This window comes from Drosophila sechellia, chromosome 2R (assembly GCF_004382195.2).
Source record: "Drosophila sechellia strain sech25 chromosome 2R, ASM438219v1, whole genome shotgun sequence".
Lineage (NCBI taxonomy): Eukaryota > Metazoa > Arthropoda > Insecta > Diptera > Drosophilidae > Drosophila > Drosophila sechellia.
In genome coordinates this window covers 15,137,585-15,161,472 of record NC_045950.1, presented here as the reverse complement: position 1 = coordinate 15,161,472, position 23,888 = coordinate 15,137,585, and the positions used below count along the sequence as shown (strand labels likewise).

The 23,888-nt window shown below is 41.3% G+C and overlaps 1 protein-coding gene across 1 annotated transcript in view; it reads right to left on the bottom strand.

Moving 5' to 3' along the window:
• The window catches only part of LOC116800611 (5-hydroxytryptamine receptor 2A), a 59,948-nt gene extending 40,298 nt beyond the window's left edge, over positions 1-19,650 (bottom strand). Inside the window, exon 1 of the mRNA XM_032716500.1 lies at positions 19,283-19,650. The gene's annotated coding sequence lies outside the window, so the exon portion shown is untranslated. The remainder of the gene's footprint in view (positions 1-19,282) is intronic.
• Positions 19,651-23,888: the final 4,238 nt, after the last annotated feature.

Genomic DNA, 23,888 nt, shown 5'->3' with positions numbered 1-23,888 from the left:
CCTATCTATGCAATAGTTGTGGATGCCGCCTCTTACTGCGAAATAGTTCCCAGACACTTGCTCCTTTTGCCTTGCTTGTTTACCCAGCCAAGTCATAAATCAAGTGAGTAACTAAATCGAGAGGGTCGGTAAATGCGTAGTGCAGAATATTACAAAATGTGTGTTGGAACCTTAATAATTTAATTATTAATTTAAAATATCTATAGCTAAAGGGGTGAACAATATCAATATAACAATATCACCCACATGTCACAATAGCAGTTTTTTGTGAGCGTAGTATTTGGGACGTGCGTGTGTGTGTGTGTCCCATCAAAGTGCAGTTTTCCGAATGCAAGCCAAAGCAATGCCTCATTGTTTGCCCCTTGCCAATGCCAGCTGTTTGCTGTACTTGGAAAGGGTTCAGGGAAAACGGATGGCGGCGGGGCAAACTAAAATAAAGTATAATAAATGGCATAGATATTTCATGCGACGCTCGATTTCATTCACCGCAAACTCACACATGCCCAAGAATGCTGAATGTGCAGCTGTGTGTGTGTGTGTGTATAGTGTATGTGTATAGATTCAGACATGACCAGACATTTATCAGTTGTTCGCATGCATTCAAAAGATACTAATGTACATATTAGTTCAGCTCAGTAAGTGGCTCCCTGCCACTTTCTCGGCATTCGGAGTCCCACTTTCGATTCCGCTTCGCCCCCTTTCTGTTGTTGGGTTCCTTTTTGCACCATTTCCGCTTCATTTCATGCGCCATTTTTCTCTATCTTTGCAGTCGAGTGTTTGCGCCTTGTACCCATATCCTGGACGGCCTTTCATTGGCCTCCTTGTTCCGCCCACTTTTAGTTTTTCCTCTTGGTTTCTCCTCACAATTTTCCCGCCTTTCGCCGCCCGCTTCATTTTGCGGTTGCAGCTGCTCTGTATACGTATACAGCTTCAGTTCAGTTCGGTTCTGTTTCGGATTGCTTGCACGGTTTTGTTTCCCATTTTCCATTTCCATTTTCCCTGGCCGCCTGCAATTGCTTTTGCCAATCAGTCTACTGCAAATAATTTATATGCCTCGAGTGTGTGTTGGCACCTTGGTTAACTCATTGGCATGTTTTATGGCTCTTTTGGGTGTGCGTTCGCCATAAATATTGCCCATACGCCGTGTTGACCATGCGAATTTCATTTGGCTTAGTTTGTTTTGGCGTATTAGTGCTTGTGAAGTGTCCTCCGCTAATTGCTCATTAATATTCAATTGCCAGCAGCTTTTGTTCAATTATTCAAGCGCAAGCTTTTCGCCAGAGAAACAAATTGTCAGTCGCACATTCTTTTCCCTTCGATTCTCCACATTCCCTATGCGTGTTCAACAATGCAAATAAAAGAGGACATACGAAGTATGCAAATATTTAAATTCCAGCTTATTTCATGTTCTGAACGCGGGCGTGAAATAAATAACATTCAATGCATTTTTTATCTGCGCAAAAGCCGAACAAAAAATAGTAAAATTTCAAGTACTTGATATTTCACGCTAATCTCCCTTTTAATAGTGGCAAAATCCGTACCTTTTCAGGGTAAATTGCCATTTCTATTTCCTATCAATGGAATCGAACAGATAAAAGAGCTGGTCTTTTTTTTTGGTTGGCTTAAAGTTTTGGCCTGTGAAAAAGAAAAAAATTCCAGCTTAAACGAAATAACAAACAAATGCTAGAACAAATATTGGCCATGTCCGAGCATCAAATAGAATTGTAATTTGATTAAATATTTCAATGCAACCAGAATGATTGATCCATGTTAGCCGCCACAAGCCCATAAAACATTTAAGCTGTATACTTTTGGGTAAAAAATTAATGTCGCTTATTGGGTCCTTGAAGGAATTAAAAGGAGTTTGTAGCAACAGAGCCTGGGCGAAAAATAAAATATATGGAGCGGAATTGTTGGCTTTTAATTACTTTTGAGCATCGTTGTCTGGCAGCTCACTACTGCCCGTATATATCTCAATATTTTCCTTAATGTCAGGACGGCGGCACGATAATAAATTTCCCCGGACAATATCCTGCATTTAAATAACACTTCCTGCACCACGTCTAGGCCAAGGCATCCGTCCATGTCCAAACGTCAGTCCCAATGCGCTGCTCGACGTTTTCGAGACAGTGAAATGAATTTATTTGCCGCCGGGCCCCATAACAACAGGAAAAACTGAAGTTCAGTAACTGCACTCTGGTGCTCGACCAGTTGATTTTGCGCTGAATGGCGTGCAAAAGGCACTTTGCTTCATTACTGTGTGTATACGCCGCCACTCGACGAGATATCCTGTCCAAAGGTCTCGGGCTCTGCCTTCAGTCCGGGCGCCCAAAACTGTGCTACGGATTTTTGTTTACTTTGGTTAGCCCAGTGAGAATGGGCGTCTTTGCCACACAATAACAATTTATGAGCCAAAAGCTGGGTGTACGCTACAAGTCTGGAATAAATTTAAAATGTGCCACAACTTGACATGCTTTTTTGTACTTCCACTTTTTCCCCTTCCAGCGTCATTTTTACTTTGCGACATGCAGGTGTGTTCGGTGCTGCATCTGTGCTCTCCGCTTTCTTGCATTATGCATGATTCAGCTCGCAGGATGCAGTTTTAAGAGGGTGTAGCGGCCACTTTTCACACTCCTCGATCAATTAGTCACGGTACAACAAAAGGACACGGCCGCCGTAAAAGGGGGGTCCTTTTACCCAAGTCGAGTTGAGTTTTATACTTGCATTTTAACTAGTATGGGAACTACTGTTTCCATGGTGTACAGTGTACACCAATCTCTACAACTTTCATGGGTTATAAGCATAATATATTTGAATTTGAATGAGAGCCCCCACCCAAACATCTTGTTTATTCGCCTCTGCGCCGAGGTGATACTCCTTTAAAGGATGTGCCATTTCAGCAACATGAGCCCCCCTTTAGAAGATCGCCAGCAGACAAGAAGGCTCGAATCCGAGGCAGAAGCCTCCCCCATAAAGATGATTTTACGCTTTTGCGCACAATTTGCGAATATAAAAAAGATGTATGAATATGTGCGCCATGATACCAGTGTGTATGTGTGCGTGAGTGTAAAGGTAGCAGCGGCTCAAAGATTTGTGTGTCGGCCACGTGTGCGACGTGATTTCTTTCTCATGCAAATAAACGTGTAGCAAATGGCGGGGGCTTTGATTTTGAAGGGGTGAAAAGTGGCACTGAATCTGTATTAAAACAAGAAAAGTCAGCAGGATCCCTCCCGACTGCATATTGATAACAATGTGCTTTAAATTCAAGGATAAAAGCAATTTAAGTTTATAAATATTTTAAGATTAAATTGTATAATAATCTACGAAGCATAACTGATACTGATTTTATTTACAGAATGGTAAGTAATGTAGTGCACTTGGCTTAAACCCTTTAGTCGTGTAATTTTTAACCCGCTTTTTATCCGCTTCTGCTCTTTTTCATCTGGTTTCCTTTGAGTCCTGAAAGTCCATTTAATTCTTTAGTTTCTGTAATAGCCGTCGTCTTAATTGGCCTGACCACTGTGCTGACTTACAGTCCGTGTTTTCCCCGCCTGAAATTTAAACCACCTGCACCGCAGGCGGTCTGGCACACACTTGACCCCCATGGAAGCCCGCATCCATACCGCCGCTGACCCCTCAAGTCCTTTTGGGCCCCACCGCAACCACTTAGCACAGGTTGACGCCCCGGTGAGGGCTTTGATTAAAAATGTATTAATATTAAACTTTGCGCACGCATTGACAGGCCACTCCAACAACAACGCGAAATGGAAAAAGCAACAATATATATACATATATATATTTATCCAACTAGCAGCTACTTTGCATAATTGCAAATATAATCGCCCCAGACGGTGGACAACAACTCGGCGGGCGGAAAATTGTGGGTGTCGTTGGCTTTAATTAAGTTGTTAATATTAATGAGGAAATTTTCAGCTCCCGGCGGCCTGATGTTTGATTTTCATTTTGTTATTAATCAGCCTTTAATATATTTAATTAAGTTTTCAGCGCTGCCCGCCGAGCTAAATATGTTGAATATTTCAATAAACAGTAAGCGAAATAAAGCCCCAGGCGGATTCCTCGAGTCCGCTGGATGCGGCTAATAATCGTTATTGAAAATAGCAATCCAACAGATTAAGCGAGCAGCAGCAGAAGCCCGCAGGACTTTTTGCTCTGGATGGGATTGGTTTGGGGCCAAATATTATTACCATGGCGTCCAAGAAACTTTTATCGACATTTAAAGCAGAGTCCAAAGTTTCAGCCCAAAAAAAAAAAAAAAGGCAAACTTTTTGCTTTGCTTCTGAGAAATTTTTTTCAATTTGCTATTGGGGAATTTCGCTCGCTTTCAGTTTTTTTTCTCTATCCCATCGACGGAGTGCTTCATTGGCATAACCCCGAGGCATCGTTCCCTTTTCACCGCCCTCATATGTTTGACACTAACAGATGGCGTGGGGCAGCTGGTCGTGGTCCTCGTTTTCCCAAATTTCCCACTCATTCCGCCCATCCCGCTGCTTTGCCTCGATCATGAACGGTCACTTGTCATCTTGAGTGGTCGCTCATTTGTCTGCACAGCTTTTGGAAATTCGCACTTTATTTACGCAACATGCTGTCCCGAGTCTTGCTGCCAAGAGTCCTGCGAGTCCTTGTCCCTAACCACCTCGACCAATGCCAATGCCTCTCTCTGTCCCGCCTGGCCAATTCAATTTTTCATCTTTGCCTCCACGGCAGACCGTTTATCTTTTGATTTGTGTTTTGGCTTCTCCGCGCCCTTCGTGCTCAAGTGTTTACAAATGCTTGTTACACTTTTTCGCAGGACCTCAGGTTTTTCCGGCTCCTGTTTTTGTTTTCTCTCGTTTTTCTTCGGGTAGGCAGCCTCACCAAATGACTCGTGTGAGTTGCGCTTCCGGCCGTTTTCGAGCTTGTTGGCTGCAAAACGTTTCAATTGAATGGCCTGACTTTGAGGTGCGAAGCCATCACATGCCGCCAGCCAAATCAGCCATCGACCCGGCTCATTTGCATGCGTTTGAAATTGAAAAGCGGTATCGCCTTCAAAAGTCCAAAAGGAGGACCCCATCTTAAAGTCAACTTTAAGTACAGACAAATAGCCGCCGGCCAGGGCAACTACAATCGTTTTGGAAAAGTGGCCAAGTCCGAGTCCCAAAAGTCGGAGATTGTCGAAATTGAGGGCCTATAGTACAAGCGGGTTTTGGCTGACTTCCAGCCATTGTCAAGTCAATTTTGGAATTGTAGTGTGCACAGAAAAAAATAGGTTATCTAAATCTAAATTTAAAAAAACTCAAAAAAAAGTCCTAGCTTATGCTATAGTCACATTCTGTTTCCGTATGTATTTAATATATATTAAGTTATATTTTTACATTTAATCCTTTTCGCCCCGGTTTTTTCCAGTGTAGTCCGGCGGGAGATCTCCACTGCTGAGCTGCTTAATGTGTGTGCGCTCATGTCGACGAAGGCGATAGCCGGGCTGCTTTGAATCTGGCGCCCGGCGCTCGTAAAACCAGAATATTGGGTGCCCAATGGGGGCGATGGAGGTTCTGTATGGTTTCTGGAGGGTGTGGCTGCCCCGAATGGGAGGTGCACTTTGTGGCTGTGCGCAATTAAATAAAATCGACTTGTGCAGATAGTCCCTGGCATTACGTTCAGCCACCCACCACTACCCACTGCAAAGCAGCCACCCCACGAACGTCCTTGTCATTGTTTACTGATGCTGTAGTTGTAGTTGTAGTTGCCGAGCTGCACTCAATGTTTATGAACAGTTGCGCTCGGCAATTGTCGTTTTTACTGCCAATGCCATGAAGTTTTAAGAGGAAGCCATTTCTGTTGCACTTGTTGTTTGTGTGTACTCGATTCCAGAGAACTCTGGGATTTACTAGGGGAGCGTATGCAAATCAATTGCTTGAACACTACTTCTAACACAATAACTTCACATTAGCTACTTATTTTGCAACCGAAGTTCAAGGCATCAGCTGCCGTGTGTTGGCCAACAAATGGCAGCACGATGTGCAAATAAGAATATGTTGGCCCAAATGCGGATGGCCAGAATGACGATGGCGGAACAGAGAACGTCCTCAACCGCAAATCCTGACCGAGGTGTGTTTGATTTAATTCAGCAAACTGGTTTTGGTTGGCATAATCTGAAATGCTTTCGGTTGCAAAAAAGCTGGGCTTTCAACTTTCAGCGAGAAAATAATATCGTTTAAATATTCATATTTATAGACACTTTTATGTTATTTTATTTATTTATGAAATATTTCCCCTTGGAAATCAAATTTATATCAATTTTATGACTCTGATAATCTTATTCCAACTTATTGTTATTTTATTTTACACTCCTGCGAAATTTATTGAACAGATCTCGTAAAAATTTCAATGCAGGCACTGGCATTTTATTCGCTAAACAATACAACCAACACACAGATACAAGCGCACATAGATGTACGCTCGCACACATACCGACAAACGGCAAAGCCATAACAAATGAAAAGCAAACTTGTGGCTTGACATTGATGAATGCACGATGAGATTTATGCTCTGTCCCTGATAATGTCTGTGTGTGTGTGTGAGTTCGTATCTGCGTTTCCAGTGTCTCACTGACTTTACCTCCTTGTGTGTGTGTGTGTAAGACTCGCACACGGACACATAAAAGTCCTGTCTGGCAGAAATAAATGTTAAGTATACGCATAATAAGCGCCACACTATGTTGTTGTTCCTGCCGCTCACCTTCCCATTTTCCTTTCCACCCACTTTTCTATCCTCCTGAGCCTGTGTGTGTATTTTACTCATTTACGCACTTTAAGTCGCTGGCTCAACACATTCACCTTCATATGTGTGCGCTACTGCCACTTCTCTGTTTACTTGGCAAGCTAAAAACAGAAGACTAGGAAGAGAGATACTCACACAGCCAATGAAACTCGGAGCAGGCACAACACTTTTGCGATAGCTATTTCAACTATCCGATTCCCTTTGAAGGGATAACGCTACTAGTCTCAATTGGTTAGTGCATTAAGTAAAACATTAAGGATGCTTAAAAAAATGTACAACGAAATTTATTAAGTGGTTAAATAAAAGATGTGTTAGAATTGTTTGAAACACTAGTTTGCATTCTCGGAATGCGACAATGAGTTGTGATTTCTTTGTTTAATGAAATGATTTACTGAAGTCTTGGAAACGGAGGAAATATATGTGCAAAACTTCCGCTTTGCTTTTAGTGCATTCCAGTTTCGTTCTGACTTTGCCGGCGATTTCAGCAGTTTCTGTTCCGGCGCTTTTATTTTTAATTGTTTGTTTATTTGCTCGACGTGGCTGAGGACCATGGACTGCTGGAGAGCCAGGTAGCAGTGTTCTAGGCTTTGGAAAGCTTTGTGGCACTGGCTCGGTTCGGCCGTACCTGCCCTAAAGCGAAGGCTTAGCATTTGGTTCTGGCTTGGGCACTGATTCACCTGATTATTGTTTTTCTTTTCCTGGTGCCCGGCAAACTGCAATTGTTGCTCGAGCACTTGACTTGACAGATTTAATCGCATTATTATGCAATGCTGGATCGGAAGAGCGGAAACTGGAAGGTAATTAATGCCAGTTGCCAGGACCTTGACCGGGGGTTCCAAGTCCAAGTGCAAGACCGCAGCCAAATAGACTTCATTGTCTGCTTTGGGCAGCGGCGAGTTAAATGGCAAATGTCAGATGGCGGCTTTACTTTGGATCCAAATGGATATATGTGTGTGTATGAGTTATACGTGTGTGTATGAACTGTATACTTAGGCTAAGTGCAGACGATGTGCATTAAGAGCCGCAGCTTGTTACCTGCCGGAGCAATTAACGCTCCAGCAGCAGTAATTACATAAGCTGCATACATGGGGAGTGCTGAGGAACAGAAATTAATTAAAATGCAATTAATGGGGCTGCCGCCCACTTCAGCTTGTTTCGTTTTAATGGTTTATTTTATGAAATGGCAGTCTTGAGTGCTATGAACAAAAAAATTCAAGCCAAACTCAAATAAAATCTCATGCAAGCTTGCAAATGAAAAACAAAGTAAAGTGGCTCTTACGTTGCGTATACGCCGCGTATACCTTATGCCAAATTCCTACCACATTTTATTTGCATTACTCCACCAGCTGGCTGCCTTTTCCCCGCTCACTCGAGTGCACTTTGCTTAATTGATTATGCTCGAGATGGGAGGGTAAAATGCGAATAGGGTAAACAGTCAAAGTTTTTCCACTAATTCACTCAGGTACTGTGCATTTGGAATCCGTGACATGTGCAATAGCTGCTGAAAAGTAATGCTAAATAATAATATTTTACTCGTTGCTTAAATACAACTTTTCAATAAATAAATATATAGGTTTGGTATGATCATTTAAAGTCATCTCTTAAACTCTTAAATAGAATATATACTCAATATTTTAAAGGCATTTTAAGGACTACAAAGCTTATCAAGTGGGTTATGCTTATTTTGGCTTATTTATTTCTGATTCACATTTACAAAAAGTATTGTTCGAATATATTTCAAAAAAGAACTTTACAACTTTAGCTTATAGCCGTTTTAAGGGCTTAACAGGTGGACTTTTGGCTCGTCTGTGGGAATTTCGCCAGTCTCTCAGTTTAATTGCAGCAGTTTCCCAGCCTTTTCCAAAGCGGGAAATCTCTCAAAAGACGGCCTGAAAACCATTTGAATCACACACAGAAAAAGGGGCTTAGAGAAAAGGTTTGCGATTAGGGGCTTGGGAAAAATATATAGGGTGCGGATTGACTTGGGGCTTCCATCATAAACAGCCGTCCCCATTGAAAAGTGGGCGGAGATGGTGGCGAGGTTCGGTTTTTTGGGCATTCAGCCTTTTCTGCTATTATTAAAATGTTTGGCTCGTCGTCCTTTTCATCTTTCTCTCTCTCTGTTTGTGTCTCTGTTCGGTTTTCATAATTTTTTTTTTGTTTAACTGCTGCGTTTATGCCAGGCAAACATGCTTTATGTCTTCTTTGGCTTATGTGTTTGTATATAAAATATATATATATATATATCTATAAATCTGTGAGTTTGTCTGCATTACGAGTGCGCGTATTTTGCGTAAACATTTCGGCTTGTGATATTTTGTTCATCCTTTTATTCCGTATGCTCCACTCCAGGGAATCCACTGTGTTTATTTCGCTGTATTTTTCATTTTTTTTTTACTTTTTAAGGGCTTCCTTTGATTAGGCGCTCTGTGTGTTCAGTCTGCTGATTTTTTCTCTCAGCTATAGATTATGCGACCGTGGGGATATGTGACTTTTGCCAGTCCCCTCGAATGCTCACTTCCCATCACTGGGGACCACAGCGATACATGTGCGGGGAACCCCACACAAGTGGATATTTGCATGGTGCGGAAGTACTTAAAATTAAAAACCGAATTCCTGTCATTCGTGAAATATCTTTGCAAAGAAAAATATCTAAACACTTGGCAAACAATTCGACAAGTCAGCGGCGACTTGTGTGTTTTCTCGAGCTCTCCGAGGACCATAAAACGCAATAATAACGCACATGAAGCATATTTTACACATGTCTTTGTCGCATTTATCACAATCAGCATGGGCAAAATGTAGAAGTTAGAGATGTTCCCCAACCGCCGACTGCAAAATACTTAAGCAAACACGTCGCATTTTGTGAACTTTTATTACATTTTTTGCTGCTGCCTAAATGTGTTCGCCAATTGTTTGTCCTGAGTTCCTTCTCCATGCCATTTCACTCTCCGGTAATGTGGCAAAGTTTTAATAACTTGGCCCCTGTGTTCATGCACAGGTGAATAATAAACATGTTGACAGTCATAACGTTCCAAGGGGGCACTGGTTCAACACATGTCAACATGTGACGCCAAATGATATCCTCAGGTGTGTCGAAGGCGAGGAAAGGAAATTGGCGCTCAGGTAAGCGGCCAAGTCAATAACCAAATGGCCTCGGGCTAATCATTGTTGTACTAAATGAATTTATGCTTCGATGATTTTCGTATGAATAATGGGATAAAAATTAGTGAATTTATTCAGAGGAGGAGGGAAAATAAATATGGTATGCTAAGGAATTTTAATGGTGAAAACATGATTAGAAATGATTGTATAAAGAAGTAACGCCTCCAATTATGATTTAAAGTACATAATAAAAATATTTAATTAACTCCGACAGAATGCATAAAATATTAAAAATATATCAACTTATATTCTATTTGTTCGCTAAAAATTTTCCGGCAGTTAACCGCACATGTGTTTGGTATGCACATATAATATTTCAATGGAACATTCCAGGAATTTGTGAATTGAGTTATTGGATACCTTAGCAGGAATTGAAACGAAATGCGCTCACACGTCGTATGAGTAATGTGCATAGCGCAGCTCGCATTCCCGGGCATTGATTGAATGTTAAAGAACCGGTTATGCATGTTTTTCTCTCCTCCTCAACATGACTGAAAAATCAATTGCTTTTGATGGGCACACACATCGCTCATACGCAACGTGATCCAGCCATGCCGACAAACGCAATTTGCGATTGCAGCCATCGATGGTGGAGCAACTGAAAATGGATGAATCTCGTCGATGGGCGCAATGCAGTGGCAGATTGATTAGTTGCGTTACCAGACTACAAGAAAAATGCATGGGGAAATGGGTGAAGAGCGGAATAGGGGGCCGTTAAGGTTAGTGGCAGGCAGGAAAGTGAGAGGCCCGTGCGTATGGTGAAAGCACTTGGAACGCGTAAAGCAATTAACACGCAATTACCATTTCCACTTTGCCATGTCACAGTGTTGACATTTCTCACGATTCATTCTCGCTTTTCCCCGCTTTTCTCAACCGTATATCTATCCTGCATATGGAAGTGCGTGTGTGCAGGGGCGTGGTCTTGGAAATTGTGGGCTGTGAGGGGGCGTAATTGGCAATGTGTCTGCGCGTGAAAACGCTACGACCACGTTGTCGCAATACAATAAAAGAGAGTAAAAAAAATGGCAAAAGCGCGGAAAACGCCAGTCACCGAAGGAATAAATGCTCTTTCTGACAGGTATATGAAAGCGATTTAGTTAAAAAGTTCTCTATTTAGCCGGTACTGCTAATTGCACACATAATTCATTCCACAAAATAAGCTTTTATGTAAGCTTAGTTTTAATAAGAAACGTTTTTTTTTAATTTTCTATATTTTCTGTTAGTCCAATTCACCAATACCCGCTGTAAGAGCAAACGTTAAAAAAAAAGCGAAACCCGTCGCTGGAAAAGGGGAAAAATGCTTTTGGTTGTAGCTATATGTCAAAGCGAACAGATAACAAATGACAGGACACTTCCTACAGCCATGGCCAAAGCCGAAAAGTGTTGGTCAAAATGATTTGCTGGCAGCGCTTGTGGCCCTGATTGTTTTTGCTGCTCGTTTGCTTAGTTGTCCAACTGAAATCACTCAAATTGTCACTTGCCTCAATAATTAACATTAATGCGTGCCCCGAATCGCTGGCGTCTGCCAAAATAAATAAGTTGGCCAAAAGGCGCTAAGCATCTCCGACAATTTCCATCTGCTTGGGTTTCTATCGACGGAGTGTGGGTATCATCAACAACATGTTTGCTTTTTAATTAATTTGTTTACTCGCAGCAAAATTGAGCCATAATTAACTCAAATGTCTTTCTTTGCCCGCCTGGCGGCGCAATTAAAGCCAAACTTTTGGACCCACTTTGAAGTCTTAGCCAACTTTACCTGATCGCGACTGGAGTGTCATAAATTCTGTTTACCAAAGGGTAATTTGGGGAGAACTAATCTATAATTCGAAGTTTATATAGATATAGTTTTTCTTGTGGGCTTAGTGGTTTAATTCTTTTTTTAGTTTCATGAAAAATCATTTTAGCAATATCAAAAAGGAAAGTAATTCTACATAATACATAAAATTATCACCCTGTTTTGTTAAGCTTACATAATAAAATATTTGCTTACCCATTTAGACGGGTATTTCTATGGTCGATCTATCCTCGTACTTTATTTATCAGCCATAATTTTCGGTGGCAGGCCGTAAAAAAGCAAAAGTTTTGTTGACCATAAAACATCGAAGGGAAAGTTTGTGCATATTTATGTGGATATATATGTATGTAGTATATAGAAGTGTGTGTGTGTGTGTGTGGAAAAGCGTCAAACTGTACTTCAGCAACAACAATATGGAACGAAGTAAAGTGGATGCTGTTGGTGTAATTTGTGCTTCTAGTTTTGTTAATTTTACGGCTTCGCTCTTACTCTTTCTTGGTGTGAGTTTGTGTGTGCTTGTGTGTATGTGAGCCATTAAATTTTGACATATGCTACAGGCAGACATAGCGTATTGCGTCTCACTCTGGCTCACTCTTTTTGGGGATTGCAATTTACGAGCTCCTTCTCTTTTTGGCCATTTTACATTTGGTAAAACAAACACGTTTCCATTAAAAAGTCTGCGTTTGATGGCAAGCCAAGAAATTCGGTGTATGTAGGACGATGATGAAGATTGTCGGCGGCAAACGGATGTATTGGTCGTTTCAATAGGCGTGGCCCACAGAGCTCAAGGTCAACCGCTTTGGTACTGGGACTTGTGCCAAATTACGCCAAATAGAAGGGTGGTGCAAAAAAGCACTTTTTGCATACTTGATGCGATGTTGCTGTGCCCCACGAATGAAGAATTGATGAGGGGCGGTAGCACCATCCAATTTCCCCACCCATTTGGAATTAGCCCCACAAGCTGCGACATGAGATGTCTCTGCATTGATACAAGCAATTACCTTTGGCAACAATTAGTCCTGGATTTGAAATGACCCTGCTCGTGCACCTGTTACAGCGGCAATTAGTCGAATCAATTATATATATATATATATGTACGCCCGAGTAATTGCCATGGTTTTAGCTGCGCTTTGCCGCAGTCGGAGATGCGGAGCGTGGGTTAACGGAATTTATCTTTAAAGGCTGCCTCGAAGAGCTGGCAATGCTTTAAATTATGCATGGAAAATACTAACAAACACGAGCTTCGGCACAAAATACGAATGCAAATCTGTGGGCGGGCAGGTGAGGGAAAAGCGTTGGAAAAACGAAGGAAAAGTGAAGGAAGCTGAGACGTTTGGCAAGTTCAAATCGCAGCAGATCCGTTTTGGAATCTCGTTTTGCAGAGCTTTCACATTGGCATGCTCCCATTTTGTTGCTGGCCGGAAAATTGGGCACGATGCGAAGTGAATTTATTTATGTCATTTTGCATCTGTGTGCGCCAGTGCTCGTATGTCTGTGTGTGTGGGTGTGTGTAGACGATAGCATCCTCAAAAAAAGGACTCAGTCGCATTAGAAGCGAGATAAATATTTTGGCCTGGTTAGAGTATTTGTAGCATATTTGCCTCCAACTCAAAAGAAATTGGACAAATTTTTGCCTGAGACCCCTGGGGGGACTTATCCTCTACGAGGACATATTACTCCCGTAAAATGCTACGTGCGAATCTCCGGCTCCCCGAGACTCTTGATTGTGGTTTCGTGTTTCTAATTTCGACAAAGCTCAGGTCGTGCTGTTTGCGGTTAAGATAATTCCACTTTCCCAGGAAATGTATACGAAATTAGAAAATTGAATACGCCCAAAATCGGAGTCAAAGCCAGAAGGCGAGAAAAATAAGGCAAAAGAATGGGCGTTGCGGATTGGAAAATTTAATTTGCAACGGCCGAAGAACTTTCTCCACCGACGGGCAAAAGAACGAAGAAAAAGGGCAGAAGGAAAATGGTTTGAAAAAAGTGAATAAAAAAAGGAAAAACAAAATCAACTGACAAATCTGCACACAATACGAGGACATTGTCATCCTGCTCATTGCTCGCCTTTTCTCCATTTGCCTCAATTTCCCACCGCCTCTGTCCGGGAAACCCGCCTTGGCTTATTGCTTGAGGTTTTTCCTCCTTGGCTGCTTTTTTCGTTTTGCGGGTTTTAAAGGACCGTCTTAGCCGTCGCTTGCTTTTGGCCATCTCCGACTGTTGCTGCTCCTTTTGTTCTGGCATTCGTTCTCATTTGGCCAATTTTTTCCACGGCTTTCCTTCTCTGCTGCCGTGGATGCTGCCGTGCTAAACCAAATTTCAATTATTTTGTTTGTTGCCATTTTCATTACGTTTCGCTTTCATAGCCGCCGCCTGTCAGCGTGTAACAATGCGTTGAGCGGCAACTTCAAGAAGCAGGGCCACAAAAATGGAACGAAAAATGGAAAATTGCTTATAATGCAAACACTCGCTCTCACACAGACACATACACGAACATAAACTGGCCATAGCAGTCACAATGTGGAGCGGCCATTGTCCGCAGCTAGAACCCTTGCGACCGCCTATGGCATCCATTCCTGCCGGCCACCCACCGCAACACACCACCCACCCATCGTCCTTTCCATCCACCATATTTTGCGGTTTTGTTTCGCGCTATTTTGCGAAGGCAGCGCCCCTTTAAGCGACATTAAACTGTTCCCGTGACATAATGAACTGGCCATTGCACGGTGGAAAAATGGCACACATGAAAAATGGAAACGGGTAATTAAGTGCCGCTTAATCGACTTTCCATATGTCCTACTTGCAGAAAATTCTTTTTATAGACAGCTGATAAGTGTTATTCATGCAATTGCTAAATTTTAAATTTCTAAACCTATCATCTATATATAGTATTCGTTATACTTTTCTCGAAATGTAATTCGCTAGATGTTTTTCTCCCAGTGCATTTGCTAGCACTATTTGCTGCAGGAACAGCAGCAGGACCATCGATGCGTGTAGCCTGTGCTTTGATGTGTGTGTGTGTGTTTGGGTGTGGGGGTGCCATGGGTTCCACCATGTCCTCCGTGTCCTGGCAGCACTCTGCTACCCCTGTCAAATGCAGCCTTTTGTGTACATTTCGCTGGCTTTGCTGCCATCTCGCTTTCAATTCAGTTCTACATGCTGTTGCCTTTTTGTTTTTCTATTTCGCATTTTTTTTTCATGTCACATATACGCGGCTCCTAGGCCAATTCGGTTTGGTATGAGACATGCTTAAAATACCAGACTTGTTCTCAAATTGAAACTTGATTATGTACCCGCAGACAGAGGGATATCTGCCCCTCTGGCATTATCTTTGCATCCTTAGTCCGGGGTGCTCTTCTGTCCATTTCATTTGGCCCAGCAACATCGCGCTTGGCTGCATTGTAAATATTTTGCTTAGCCGGGCTTTGACACCAGCTGACACGCAAACGCCGTGGCAAAATACAAATAAGTCGCCACTGCCACTCTGATAAACTAAGCTTCTGGTGTATATAAGCATAGATACGTATATATATATATATGGGGGGTCCTCTTTAAAGTCAGTCACTTGGACTTGTCTGAAATGCGAAGAGCTCGCTTTTATGGCATAGTGATGTAGATTCTGCTTGGACTTTACTCTGAGCATACTTAAGCTTCACTCTAAATTTTTGTGGCACGACTGCATCATTCTTCTCTGTTATCTCTGGTATAAGTATTTAGTCTGATATGATGTTTAACCTCCTTCAACTGAAATAACAAATTGACCAGACGAAATAGAAAAATACAAAAATATAGAGCAGTTTAATATGCAGTATTATATCTGCGAGATACTTCAGTTATTGACTGCAATTATTGGTAACAATGGCTTAAGCCACGCTTCCATTGTTGCTATGCTGACAATAGAAAATGTTTCGACCCCAAATTGGTCAAAACTCGAGACTACAGAAAACAGCTAAGCTAAGAACCCGAGTGCTCCAATTTTCGACCTTCTGTCAAAGGTTGAAAATATATTTCTGCTCTCGATACCCGCTGGAATTTAATATTGTTCTCTCCACTTATAGTCGGTTTGCATACAAATTCGCATTCTAGTGTCAGCCGAGCTTGCTTTGCACTGCTATGCTGACAGCTGCCTTTCAAATGCAAAATATATTACCAGTTTGCTTTTTATTTGAATTGTAGTTGGCCCTTTTTTTATGGCATCGCTTGTGCTGCATTTTGTCGATGCTGGACTTTGGACTTTGGCGAAAACGTTTCCTCTGCAAATGTGTTTTTAATGAAGCCTTTTAGCCAGTCAGTTGGGCAGCCTAATAAAGACTAAATGGCACTGACCCCCACCCACCAGTTTCACCTTTCCAAGTGACGGCTTGTCGTCAGAGTTCTTAGCTGTGCTTTTCCTCATTTTTCCCTCGATTTTCCTGCGATATTCCCCTTTCCGGCGCTTTAATGGGCTTTTGCCGTTTGCCACCGTTTGCTTTTCCCTTTTCAATAAATCGCAAATGGCAATGTGTCCCCTTCGCGCAGCCGAGTCTCGAAAATAAGAAGGCGAATCCTTGACGGGCCAAGTTTATGCAAAGTAGCTTTTAATATGTTTACGACTAAACATTTTTCGGCTGCTGCCGGTTACGCATCAGGTTAATGTCTACTCGTCGTCTCGCTTCAGCGAACATTCCCAGTCCTTCGAGTCCTTTCAGTCCTTTTCCCTTTATTGCACAATTTTTTAATAATTCCTGCCCCTTTTAAAGGCAGAAATATTAAGCTTTACTGCTGCGGCCGCACATTTCCCCGGTTGGCGCAGCCATTTCATTGTAAATTATTTCACCGTAGCCGACTCAAAGTTGAAGTGGCTTTCGCATTAAAATGGAACGCTGGCGAAAATTAAATGTTAATGTTGTCGGATGTAGCCGCGCAAATATATATCTTGTAAAATTTTTAGGTACACAATCTACACCGACCACCCGAACCCAAAAAAAAAAAAACGGTTGAGAGTTCCATTTCCATTTGCAAACCTTCCAGCAATTTTGTTGTTTTTTGAAATTAATTAACATTTAAGCTGCTTAAAAGTTTCTGGGTCAGTGCCGAATTTAATATTAAACAATTCTAAGACTGGATGGAGCAAGACTTAGGCTAAGCACTTCTCGCTACTTTTGGACAGCAAGGAAGTGGTTGGTGGTGGCGGATTTCTTCTGAATTTTTCGGAGCGGATAATGCGGCGTATGCGTAATTTGCCGCTGGTCAAACACATGGCTGGCACAATTGATTAATTTATGCCACAGCACGTTGTTGGCCGCTGCTGAGTCCATTTGATGGCTGCGGGGGATTAATGCAGCTCACCGACTGACTCATAAAACTCGGCTCATTGCCGCAGTCGACGCCCAAATGTAGGCAATAAAAAATTTTAAACCCTAAATTATGCAGTAGAGAGATGCCGGCCCCGAAGGGCCTGTGCATTAGATTTGTGACCCAAAAGCCAGCCAAAGTTTCAAACATTGTTCGCATAATATGGGGAAAGTTGCACATAAAAGAAGTCGCAGCCGGGGACTGCTCATATTGGGGCATAAACATGGAGCTGGAGAGCGGAACGTTCCACTTTGCCACTTGATGATGAATGAAACACCTCGGGCATGTGTGTGCCTCGTTGACTGTGGTTTATATTTGGGATCGAGCTTGGGTTAAGTTCTCGCACGCTCTACGCTCTTTATTGGGCTCACTACTTTGAGCCACGGCTTCACTGGATACGTTAATCTTATTTGCCATTGGGAGAACAAGTGCACAGCAAAAAATTTTGGTAGATATACAAAATAAAAAAAAATGAAAGTTCTACTAATTAGGAAGTTTAATTTTTAGATATTATAAAAATCGTAAGAAATTACACCACAAATTGCTCACATTTATTCCGATTACGTCTGTTTTTTTCAGTGCTTGTTGTGTGTGCCTAAATAAAAGTAACAAATGTCGCCCAGAAAAACTTAGCGCCAAAGGCGCATATTTTGTCTACGAAAAGCATGCCGGGGATTTTCCCAAACTCGGTAAAATCGAGCCAAGAAGCAGATTTCCGGAACGCGTGTGTGTGTGTGTGTGTTGGCCAAGTTTTGTGCGTGAATTGAATGCAAAACTCGAAAGTTAAATAATGCACGCTTCGTAGGCAGGCGACTGGGCGTCTTTCGTTTTTTTGTCAGTCTCTTAAATTTAATTAAAGAGACAGCCGGAGCAAATGCGATTACATCACAGAAAACTTTCAACTTTTGGGCCAAAGAAACGGGACCGAGAACTGCCAAAAGTGATTTGCACAGTTTGAAGGATTAGCAGGGAGCAGCTTAGGGGCCACAACCACATCCACATCCACATTCATATTCATATCCGCATCCACATCCTTGAGCTGCTGAACCTCAGCCTCAGCCGGCCCGACAATCTGGATCTTCGCCTGCAGCTGTCACTGGCTCACATAAATCTAAACATTCTGATGTTCTACACGCTGGCTGGCATGTCAGAAGCCGCCCGCAGCCTGCGAGCCAGGTGAGTGACTACCTGTCCAACCCAATGCCCCTCAGTCCTCCTCCGGACTCGCACCCTGGCGGAAGAAACTGGATGAGCGTCGGTGGGATGAGCCTGGATGGATGTTTTGCATTTACATAATTTTTGACTTTTCAAGTCGCAGCGCATTTTTTCGTAATTTCACCATGTTGGCCTGTGCAATTTTGTGAACCGTGAGAATAATGGGAAAATTTCGTGAAATAAATGCTTCCCTCTCCCCCCACCAGCGGCTGTATGTATGTATGGAAATTCTCCAGGCAACAATTTAAATCCATCCAGTGACGGACGAAATTAGACAGAGGGCCAATGAATCAGCGAAACCATTTTAATATCATTTAATGAGCAAATATCTATTTTGTGAGCAGAGGTATCATTGCAAATGATTCAATTATATTTTCTTAAATGCATAGATCTTCCTGGAATTTGGCTGGCTTGTTTTGATTTTATTTGGATAAAGTGTTCTAGTTTCATGACAACTACTTCAACTTTTAGTTTGCATGTTGTTTTGCATATTAAAGAAGTAAACTTTCAACGTTCCTTCTTAATTTTCTAGACAAATTTATATATTGCAGCCAACAAATTATTTAACGAATTATTCTTTATATATTCATAAACTAAGACCATTTAATTCAATGAATAATTATACTTTTTTGACAAGCTCGTTTCCACATGCAAGTAGCCGCTCATTATTAATCGTCAGTAAAATGTTTTCTCTTAATTATTTTTTTTTTATTATCTATTACAAATACTTTTGGATTATTACAATTTTTTCATAATATAATGAGCTTGATAACTGCAAGCGGCGTTGCATTTTATTCCGACAAATTAAACACTGCCATGAAATTAGTTTTCATCTAATTAAACATATAATTTGCATGCCCGAAACAATTACTATGTCAGCTTTGTACATTTTTAAATTAGGACACTTGAACGCATCACAAAAATAATGTTCTATAAATCCCGCCCTGCATTTTTTGTTTATATACATATTTTCTTTTATCTATTTCAACTACTTACGTATATTTAAAAGTTTTTATTTATCGCGTTGAAATCAATTTTTCTTTATTCTCTGGTATTTTTTGTGAATTTTTCGCTGCCTTTTGCTGGCATTGGCATTAATTGAAAATGCCGCCAAAACTTTGTTTGCACCAAGCTCATGCTTCACACGCGCGCTGATAAGAGCGTTTAAAGTTGGCCAGCACACACACACACACAGACACCACTACCACCAACGCCGCACACGGACACTGATTACTGATACTGATTGGGCCCACACAAACACAGGGCCAAAATGGTCAGAAGTGGCAAACGCGAGTCAGTCGCTTGGCCAGTGAGCTGATGCCATTGCCAAGATGATGCGAATGTACGTCCAGTTGCGCGCTGTGCCATCGACAAACTGATGATAAACGAAAACTTTTTATCAGCAGCAAGCGTCCTGCGGCGCGACGTCAGCAGGAGCGCCCGAACATGTTGTTTTGGTTCGGTCGTATAAGAGTTGCATATGCGAGTTCGATGCAAACTGCTATGCTTTAAACGAAAAAAAAGAGAAACAGCCTGGGTTTACTCTCTCTTATTTTCCCCAAATGCGCGCTCTTATAATTTGTTGTTGGGATAGGCTCAGAGGCCAAACGATTTTTGAAATTATATGTTTGATTTTTAGTTTAGAAAGTATCTGAATAAATAAACTAAATTTCCCCCAATTACTGGATAATTAACTATTGTAGTTTTTATATAAATATGTTATGTGTTCATAATAACTTGAGAATATTGAAAATAGTTTATGCTAATGCTTACAACCAAATTTTTATTTTAAGTTTCTAATGTTTTTCTTTAAACTGTTATAAAATTTAAATTTTCATATGCAAAATTCCTACATATGTTGGTGAACAGTTCAATGTGACATATGTTGAAAATAAATCCAAACTATAAACTACAAAAAAACACAATGAGCGAGCCAAATATCAGCTCAAACGAGCCCTAATTGCTCTGCACAAATAATGTGTGTTAGATTGTATTTAAAAAGTAGTCGGAATAAATAAACTGAAATTGTCTATTTGGTTAAATGAATTGCCCGCTAGCTAGTGCATTTTAAATACCCACTGTCTAATTAAGTTCAACGCCACTCACAGACTTTGGCACTGTATTTCACTTCCGTTTTCGGTTGCTCGGCTCTCCAGTTTTTCCACCCGCCTTTTCCGTGAGCTAATGGCCAATAACTTATTCATAATTATGCATTTCCTATTTTCGCTTTTATCTTTCGCTTCGTTTATTTGGCATTTCCCAGCTCTTCACCAACCACTGTGCTGGCCAAAAAATATTCAAGGCGAGAAGGAAAAATAGTTTTTATTTTTTCGAGAGCGTGCTCCCTGTTCGCCGTTGATGATTAATCAATTATGGCCAAGCTGTCAGAATCGCAAACAGAAGTTGCAAAATAGAAACACGAGAAAAAAAAAACAAGAAAAACAGAAAATGTAATCAAAATTTCAGCGCTGGCAGATCCAATAATAAATCGAGGGCCAAAGCAAATAATGAATTTATTTGCCGCTTTTCATGTGTTCAATATCTGCTTTTGGCCAACCGATTTCACGCCGGATCATTGGCCATTAAAAAGGCTTTGACATGAATGAAAAGAGACGGCATACAAACGAAATGAAAGAGACGGAGGTCAGTTGATGGAGCCGGACCATTGAAAAATGCATAATCACCTGCCTCGAGGCCAAAAGAGTAGGTTGCGAAAATTTAATTTGTTGTAATTTGCAGCTCTGACGGCGACGATGGCAACGGAAAAGCTGTGTGCGGAAAATGTGCACGGCAAAAAAAACGGTGGCTGGCCATCTTTATGAGTGACAAATTAAAATGCACTTAGCGCACACCTAAAATAAAAGCGAAAAAATGGCTTAAAAATTGTCAGCCAACTTTCTCAATCTGCCTGCGGTCATTCCGCAGGTCTAAGGAACATGGTTATAATAACCGGGGAGTGGGCAACATGACGTGACTTAAGCGTTTTTCGGGCTGCAACTTGACATATTATCTTATTGAGTTAGGCAAGAATTGGGAGGAACAGACAGATTTTAGCTTTTATAACAAAGGAGTGGCGAGAAAGAGAAAGAGGAAAAACACCTGCGAGTAAGTTCAGATCCGAGGCAAATGGAACATTACAACCACTTTGAACCATAAAATCTCATTGTGTGAATATTAATAATAATCATTTCTAATAAACAATAAAGATTCCACTTATCTGCAGCTTTAAGACATCCCTACTTTGCCCGCATTTAAATGTTCTGCCATTGTCCACTGCCAGCCACTGAAATTGAGTTGTGAATGGTTGGCGGGAGGGGGAAAGTAAGCCAGTCGATGGCATTATTGTCTACAGAGTTTCAGCTGGGTACAGTAAATAATGCTTAGTAGTTGGCCAAGCCACATCGATGATCCTTGTTTATGCATGCAAATCGTGAGAGGTTTTCCTCAATTCAAATTGCCGAGCTTAGCCATCATCAACTATGATTTGTTCAATAAGCATTCGTTGGTAGAATGCTTGTTGATAGCTTGTGTACCTGGTAGGCATTGGCCACTGTGCATCGTAATTGCCCTGGAAAATTGAATTTCCACGGAGACAGCGTCGGCTTGACAACACTGTGGTCATCTGGCAGTACCCCGTGCTCCCAGCCACTGCCTTCCATCCTGGCATTAGGATTAATAAGCAGACTTGACATTTAATTGTTGCTCTCACTGAGCGCCCAAGAAAAGGGGCAATGGGGGTCAGTTGAGTGCCAGGGCTGGCTAGTTCATCATTTGGCGACTTCATGGGCGGGGCCAGATTAACTTTATGCCTAAGCCGACTACTTGAAAATGGCTTAATGCACTACTTATACCTATTAATCGTAGAGTAGAAGACACTTTTTGACCATAGATATATATATTTTTAATTTTATTATCAGTGGCAGTTTCTATCTTTATGTCTGTCCCGGCGACTTGACCAGTCCGAAAACTCAACGATAGAATTATCTCTTGTTTTTCTTTTGAAAGCATTTCATAGCATTTTCTCACAGAGTCCTTGTGTGCTTTTCCAAAAGTGGCTGGGAATTTGGCATAGACCTTTAAATGCATTTTGTGTGCGCATGTTAATTGCATGGGATTGGGGCAACGACAGCAGCCCGCAGCAACATCTTTCAATTTGTCTTTTACAATGTGATTTATATGCTAACAGGGAATGGCCAATTTGTTGTAGTGGCAGTTCGAGAGTTGCTGCCTCAAGTTGAAGGCATTTTTTGTGTGTGTGTGCTGCTGGTTGCATTCGTTTGTTTGTCTTTTTGCTTTTTTCGTAAGCATTTTTTTTGTTTGCTTATTTTGTGCAAGAGTGTTGGTTCGACTGCTGCGTGTGCATGCAAATGACTTGTCAGCTGACAATGGCAACAAGCAAAATTGCTGACCATGTAGCAGAGTGTAGGTGCGGATGATAGTGTCTCTGTGGGAGCTGTGTGTGTATCTAGCCAAACCAAAAATTTTCACATAAACTATCCCTGACAGCAAAGTTTTGCACTTGTAAAACTTGCACGCAACAAGAAGGAGGCGCACATACACAACATTTCTCTATTTTTGCAGTTTTACTTGCAAGTGCGTTGAAATAAATTTGACTTAGGAAACGAACAAACAATAGCAACAACACGACCCAATTACACACACCACAGCACCAAAGGCACTTTAAAGGATACATCTACGGCCCACCACACCCACCTCACACACCTCATCTCCTTTTGGCCATAACTTCACACAACTCCTCGCTGTTGTTGACAATTTAAATAGAGTTTTCTTGCATTTAAGCCGCTTTGATGTATGCTCTCACTTGTACGCGCCGTTGTTTATTTGTTTATTGATTTTCACAGCGTTTTCATTGCGAAACGTCTGCATTCTGCATCGCTCGGCATTTTATCGACAATCCTTCGTCAAGCGAAATAATCAACATTTTTTCACCCATTTTTCCTGCCAGTTGGCTTTGTATCCTTTCGCCCATGTGTTTTTTTTTTGCGGTATGCGTGCGGTTGGTATGCAATTGAAGGTGACACTGAAATTTGCATAATTCTGTTGTCACATGTCGCATACGCCATGTATGATAGCCGCAAAAGGCAATCGGGCGAAAATAAAATAACCGCCTTTTTGAGCCGCACTGCAAAGTTCAGCGTTTGACTTTAACGTAAAGCAAAGTGGTTAATAAGTTGATTAATTTATTTTTAATGAATTGAGTGAGGTAATGTATATTAACAATGTGTACACAATTGGAGGGTGTTTACTGTACTTGTTCCTTTAAAAACGAACATATTTACATTAAGAAAAGGTTTCTGCGAAATAAATACAATAACAAAAGCTACTGAGTAGCGTAAAAGATGTTAAAATTTATTTTAAAAATCAATTTACACAAGCAACAATCTGTACAGCAATTTAACATACTTTATTTTAATAAAAACAATTTTATATGTATTTCACTTGCATACAAATTTAACTACAGCAATTGCTGTATTTATTAGCATACAAATTATGGTTATCGAATTTCCATTAAACCACTTTAAAAACGCCAAACCAGTTAAGTAAAACACTTTTCGTTTAAAATTGATGATAATGCCAGAGT